This window comes from Triticum aestivum, chromosome 2B (genome assembly GCF_018294505.1).
Source record: "Triticum aestivum cultivar Chinese Spring chromosome 2B, IWGSC CS RefSeq v2.1, whole genome shotgun sequence".
In the NCBI taxonomy this organism is placed as follows: Eukaryota; Viridiplantae; Streptophyta; class Magnoliopsida; order Poales; family Poaceae; genus Triticum; species Triticum aestivum.
In genome coordinates, this window is record NC_057798.1 from 239,669,158 (window position 1) to 239,676,726 (window position 7,569).

Sequence of the window (7,569 nt, forward strand, 5' to 3'; positions counted from 1 at the left end):
AAGAAGAGAAGATTCTCCAAAAAGAAGAAGCAAAAGAGAAGAATCACCACCAAGAGAGATGAGGAGTAGAGATCATCGTTATGAACGAAGACCCTCACGAAGAAGCAAGGATTCAGAAAGGAAGGACAAGTCATCAAGGAGCTACACAAAACGAAGACATCAAGCTCATGTTGGTGAATGGGTATCCGGCTCCGACTCCGACAATCACTCTGAGAGAAGCTATCACTCCGACTCCGAATATACTCAAGATGAAGGTGTTGCCGGTCTAGCACTTGTGTCAACCAACTCCTACGACATATTTGATTCACCAAATGAAGGAATTGGAAGATGCTTCATGGCCAAAGGTCCAAAGGTAACTCATCCTGAGTATGTTGATTTCAATAGTGATGAAGATGACTTGCTTGTGGATGATGATTTACTTGTTGACAACTCTAGTGATGAATACTATGATGAAACGTCAATTAATCATGCTAATCAAGATAAAACAAATGACAATGATAAGGAGAAGATTGAGCTTCTAACTAAAGAACTAAACACTCTTAAGTTGGCTCATGAAACTATCTTCGAAGATCATCTAGAACTTTTAAGGGCTCATGAGAAGTTACGCTTTGAAAAGCTCAATCTTGAGCAAGAGCATGAGTTCTTAAAAGCAATCAATGATGATCTCCGTAAGAAAAGTTCTTCTTACATTGCCAAGCGTTCACTCTTATCTACTTACATGCCTCAAGTCAAGTCTAGTAACAAGTACAAGAAAGATCCTTCCTCTAGCAGTAACAATAATAATGTCAAATCCAACATTATTGCTTCTAGTAGTTCTCTTGATTCCACTAATGACTCTCTTAGCCAAGTTACACTTGAGCAAGAAAATAGCTTATTGAAGGGAATTATAGAGAAAGGTGTCTACAAGAGCCTTGCCGGGAGCAAGCAATTCGAGGAAATTGTACGCAAGCAAGGAAGGCACCGGAAGAATCAAGGTGTTGGTTTTGAACGAAAGTTCAATGCCAATGGAGTTGAGTGGGAAGAAGATCAATACCCCAAGACGAAGTTTGTTCCTCAACAGGTGAAGTATGATTCTACTTCCTTCAAGGGAACACAAGCACAAGATGATCTTCCACCACAAGACCACAAGAACAAAGGCAAGGACAAGCTTCAAGAAGAGATTGATGCATTTGAAGAAGCACCTAAGGTCTCGTTCAAGTGGATTCCCAAGACTACGTCAAGTTCTACTTCATCAAGTACAACTACAACTCCAAGGATTCCCATCAAGATGATGTGGACCCCGAAGAAGAAGAACTAGAGAGTTCTTGAGAGTGACTCCGCCAACATTCTTCACTCATATCATTTTAGCAAGAACAAGTGCAATCAAGTTCCACATCTTGCACTAGTTCAAGGAGTCACAAACCCTCATGTTGGTAAGGCAAGGGACAAGGTAACCTAATGATTTCATGGACATCATCTTATGTGTGCATCACTCTATGTCTATGTATATTCTTGTTTGTTCCTTGTGGGACTAACCCATGTAGGCAAGTTGAAAGTGCAACTCACTCCAAAGGATTGCTCCAAATGATCTACATCAACATTGAGCATCCACATCTTCAACACCTACATGAAGTCATCATCGACAAAACCCAAGGTTAGTTCATCCCTCTAAAAGGGGATCTCACGTCTAACTCTAATAATTGAGTCAAAGCAACTCTAATGGTGTGAACACATCAATGCATTATGTAAAAGTGGTAACCCCACTTGAGCTTAAACGATGAGTATGACCTATGATCAAATGTTTATCATTTGACTCCTAAGTCAATATACTCATATATAGATGACCTAGTCATCGCCAATTGTTTGATAGATACTAGAATTGGTTGTGCATGCTTTGCCACATATTTCATTTTCCATCTTATTATGTGAGCATGTTGCTGCATATTTTACTCATTCAAGGACATCCACTTGTTGTGTTGATTGTTTGGTTCTTTTTCTTTTTGGCCAAGTGGATGGACAAGAATGCCTAAGAACCTTCTCTAGCTATCTATGCTTTTCTCGTCTCAAACTCTATTCATGCTACATCACAAAATTTGATCAAGTCAGATTAGAACCACTCTGTGTGAGGAGCACTCGGAGTCCCCAATTCGTCATAGACTTAAACTTCCAAAACTTCTTTGTGATTCTCGGTCTGACCGATTCCTCCATTTCGGTCCCACCGAGATCACTAAGTCGATCTAGGTTTTCAATCTCAGTGCAACCGATTTGAACTTTTCGGTCACACCGAGTTGCAATAACTGTACACAGCTATGCATCTCGGTGCCACCGAGTTGTTCCACTCGGTCACACCGACAGGGTCGGGCTATATATAGTCACGGGCAAAAATTTGGAAATTTCTCCGAACCCCTTCGCCCGCGCAATAGCTCGCTCTGCCTCCAGGGTCTCAGGATCATCTCCTCGTCGCCAACCACCTCCTATCGCTGGTCTCCGCCGCCGTCAACGGATTTCAACCCCGCCGTTACCGCCGTAGTGAGTTCATCGCCAAGCTAGGGTATGAACTCAATCACTGTACTATCCTCGTCCGATTCCTAGCACATTGCGTTCTTATTGATTCTTCCCATGATTGAAACACTCCTATCCAGTCAATGCAATCCTTAGATTAGATGAGATTTGAAAATTTAGGGTTAGGTTTTCGCCGAAACCATCTCGGACCCACCGAGTTGAAAAACTCGGTCCCACCGATTTGGCTCATGCCATTGCACTAGTAAATCTCGGTCTGACCGAGAATTGCTAATTGGTGAGACCGATTTTAGGACTTTGTGAAACCCTAGCAGTCTTGGTGCCACCAAACTGTGACTCGGTCCAGCCGAGTTCACCAGTTTAGGTTCCAAAACTGCTTCGGTATCACCGAGTTTGAAAATCGGTTGATCCGAAATTCTTTCTGTGGAAAACTAAAACTAAATTTTTGAGTCATTATTTTACAAAACTCTCTGCATTTTGTGATGCTCATCCACTCTACCTCATCTATAACTCTTCTCAGGGTCAGCAGTCAGTGTTTGCAGCATGTCAGACCAAAGTGACAGTCAGAACAGGTCAGAAGAGCAGATGCACATGAGTGAAGGCACTAATCCCTCCAGCACTTCAGATGAAGGCAGTAGGAGCACCCCAAGCAACCTGCCTAAAGCTGCCACCAGACAAAGGAAGAAGAGAACCTCAGATTCTGAGGATGAAGATTACAGACCAGAAGAGGAGTTGTGGATATGCCCCTCAGATTCAGGAGTTGATTAACTCAAAGATGGGCACAAGCAAATATCTATTGGATAAGGAACATTTTCCTCTCTATCCACACTTTGAGGACAATCAGGTTGTCATGAATGAGAATGAACCATCGTCAATACAAGCTCAAGAGAAGAAGGAGAAGGCAAGGAAGGAGAAGGTTGCCAAGATGCCAACTCAAGAGGAGGCATTTGAGTATTTCTTAAAGAACAAGCCGGAGCAGCTTGGTTACTTGATAGCATCATCTCTGAGGATTGAGAAGGGATTGGCCACCCTCACTCAAAATCAGGAGAGCTTAGAAAGAATCATGGAACTCAAATTCCATGATCTAGATGTCAAAGTAACTGAGATTCAGTCAGTTGTGGAGCAGCTACAGGACGACATGCAGGAGAGGCAGGGCAAGACTACCACTAATGTATTTGCCAGAGTGCATAGAGCTCAGAGTTCAGCTACAGTGCCTGTGACAGACACCAGAGCCACATCATCTGCACCAGCTACAGCTCCTACAGCTCTAGTGCAACCAGCTCCAGCATCAACTCCAGCTCCATCTACTTCAACTGAGGCCTTCGTTCTTGGCGTTATCCGGACACCACCACCTGAAGATCAAGCCTGAGAGTCGATCTAGCACTATGCATTTTCTATGAACTTTTTGGTAACTTGTTGCCAAAGGGGGAGAAAAATGTATAGATCATAGGCTTCGAGAGAGAGAGAGAGTGCTGTTCTTTTTCTCTCTTGCTTTGATTTGGTGGTTAAACTTATTTGCTTTTGAGTGCTTGAGATACTATGCTGTTTTTGTGAGACATTGATGATCATGTGTTTGATCATAAGCTACGCCTATGCATGTTTGATGATATTATCTTATCTATCCTATGTGATCATTCACTTTGCTTGGTGATGAGTGCATGTATTCAATCTTTATCATTTTGAGCGCTCCACCAAGATGTATGTGACATGGAAGAGTAACCCATGAGCCTAATTCCTTGTGCATTTGCAGTCCAAAGCAAATCTTAAACTATGCACAAATTTAGGGGGAGCTCTTGCTTATCACATTCCTTCGTAACATTTCGGTCTAACCGAAGTGAGCGATCGGTCCCATCGAGATTGCAATGTAAACTCTCTGTTTCCCTTTTGTAACATTCCAGTCTCACCATAAAGAGCAAATCGGTCCCACCGAGTTTACCTGACCAACTCTCTGGAAAGCTTATTACCAAAATCGGTCTCACCGAGTTTGTGTAATCGGTCTTACCGAGATTACGTTATGCCCTAACCCTAACCGAATCAGTCTTACCGAGGTTACGTTATGCCCTAACCCTAACCGAATCGGTCTTACCGAGTTGCTTGTCAGTCCTACCGAAAATCCTAACGGTCACTAGGTTTGCTAAATCGGTCTGACCAAGTCTGTTGAATCGGTCCCACCGAGTTTGGTAAATTGTGTGTAACGGTTATATTTTGTGTGGAGGCTATATATACCCCTCCACCTCCTCTTCATTCGTGGAGAGAGCCATCAGAACAAACCTACACTTCCAACTTACCATTTCTGAGAGAGAACCACCTACTCATGTGTTGAGGCCAAGATATTCCATTCCTACCATATGAATCTTGATCTCTAGCCTTCCCCAAGTTGCTTTCCACTCAAATCTTCTTTCCACCAGATCCAAAACCTATGAGAGAGAGTTGAGTGTTGGGGAGACTATCATTTGAAGCACAAGAGCAAGGAGTTCATCATCAACGCACCATTTGTTACTTCTTGGAGAGTGGTGTCTCCTAGATTGGCTAGGTGTCACTTGGGAGCCTCCGATAAGATTGTGGAGTTGAACCAAGGAGTTTGTAAGGGCAAGGAGATCGCCTACTTCGTGAAGACCTACCGCTAGTGAGGCAAGTCCTTCGTGGGCAACGACCATGGTGGGATAGACAAGGTTGCTTCTTCGTGGACCCTTCGTGGGTGGAGCCCTCCATGGTCTCGCGCAACCGTTACCCTTCGTGGGTTGAAGTCTCCATCAACGTGGATGTACGATAGCACCACCTATCGGAACCACGCCAAAAACATCCGTCTCTCCAATTGCGTTTGAATCCTCCAAACCCTTCCGTTTACTTTCTTGCAAGTTGCATGCTTTAATTTCCGCTGCCTATATACTCTTTGCATGCTTGCTTGAATTGCGTGATGATTGCTTGACTTGTCCTAAGATAGCTAAAATCTGCCAAACTCTAAAATTGGGAAAAGGTTAAGTTTTTAATTGGTCAAGTAGTCTAATCACCCCCCTCTAGACATACTTCAAGGTCCTACACCACCACTGACCTGGAGTTCTTGAATCTACTTTAAACTGGAATCATTTACTAAGTCATGTCATCGTAGCCCCCCGAGTCATAAGACGATTCAAAGAGTTGGCTTGAGATTCTTCATATTTGACCATGATATAAACCGATATGAGTCATTCAATAGCTCAGTGATATAATAGTCCCTTTTGCAGTAGACAACTTGTCCTGCATTAGAGAACTTGCTAGCTAGAGTAATTGCTCTTTTAAAGAAAGCAATACACAATATCAAAATATACTAGATAGATTTCACTTGATATGTTAGGCCAGAAATTATCCACCGTAAAGTTGATGATCACCATGGTGAAGCTGAAATTAATCACGACCGAGTCGGCCGCGGGCACGGACAGATGAGTCGGCCGTGGTGTTGTAAGCCGGTCCAGTCGGGCAAGTCGGCCGCGGCTTTGTAAGCCGCATGGATGGGTGAGTTGTGTTGATGTAGACTGGGTCATAGGGGTGGCGACTTGCGTACACCCATGGAGCAGTTTGGCATGAACCAACATTAGTGCACGATCATGCTGGCGCACACTTCATATCCATGGTATAACAACCCCTTTGTCATGAATAATTATCCTGCGTAACAATATTGCAAGACCAAGTAATTGTTTCTTGAGAAAAACAATATGTACTAAAAAGAGATAGACAAGATAGCACTTGGTAGTTTTTTTGTCGGATGAATGTGGATACTGGGATCAAAACATATCAAATGTCTGATGTGACCCTAGCACCGTAACCCATGTTTTTTTATACGATGGCAAACCAGCGGCAGCACTTGTACTTGTAGTAGTTATACTACTAATACGTGGGTTGGGTGGCTAACCCTTTGACTTTTCCAGCCTCCAGCAATAGAGCCTGTTTTTGCTACTGCAACTCCACAATGCAAAGAGCCCGCTGGGGCGCGGCGTAGGGCATCAGGTAGCCGACTCAGACCGCTCGGATGGCAACAGAGGCAGTTTTGGAGGTGATGACGGCGACCCGGGGACAATGACTTGCAATGACACAGGCACGTGGCCGCGGGAGCGATGTGGCGGAGCAGAGTCCAGGCGACGGCGTGTGAGGATGAATTAACTGACTCCTCAAACCTCGTGTTGCATGCAGAGTTGAGCTACTAGGCTCATGTGGGTACGTATGTATTTTCCCTCTTGACCCTACATGGAGTACTTACTGTTTGATGATTCCTCCTCAATTGTCTGATGTCTAAGTGCTACTGGAGCTCGGAGTGGGCACGTCCATGCCGTCAGCATGTAATCCTCAGAATTCGTATTTTGCTTCATATAGTCACCACCAGATGCATGCACTTCTGGCCCTCTGTAGAATGGTTGACACCAAGAAGATTTAGAATCCTGGGGCGAGGCGAGTGCCATGGCATTGAGCGGCGTTCCCTGGCTCAGCAAGGGTGAGGCCGGCGACTCAAAGCAGCTCGAAGGAGGCTGTTTGGAATGGTAGAGACCAGCAGGGGCGGCTTAAGCAAACGCGAGGGTGCACCGGCGTTTCAACAACGGCACGAGGTGGAAACCGGGGCATCTCGCGGCAGCAGCAAGCCAGCGGAGCAACTTGGGGTGTGGCCCAGCAGGGGGGTGGTTTGATGTATTTTCCAGTAGCAAGGCAGCTTCAGAGACGGCTCGTAGCGCTCGGTGGTGGTTTAATATCTGGCGGGAGACGAGGCCAAGGCAGGTGCAGCCGCAGAGGCGTATGGAGGCAGGGCCAGCTCGAAGGCACATCGGAGACGGTCGTGAGGTCGGACCGGCTTGAAGCGCCGCGGCGTGGGCCAGCGCGAAGATGGCCGCGAGACAGGGCCGGCTTGAGGAGTGGCAGCACAGGTGGCGGGTCACTCGGCCCAAGTGGGCTTCGTAGAAGAGGCAACATGAAGAAGAACCGGTCAGTGTCTCGAGGCGCAGCTGCGTCAGCAGGAGCTAGAACAAGTCACGGCATGGCCGTCTCAACGTGGCGGCGGCTTAAAGGCGCGGGCCACGGTGAGTCTCGGACAACTGTGGCGGACAA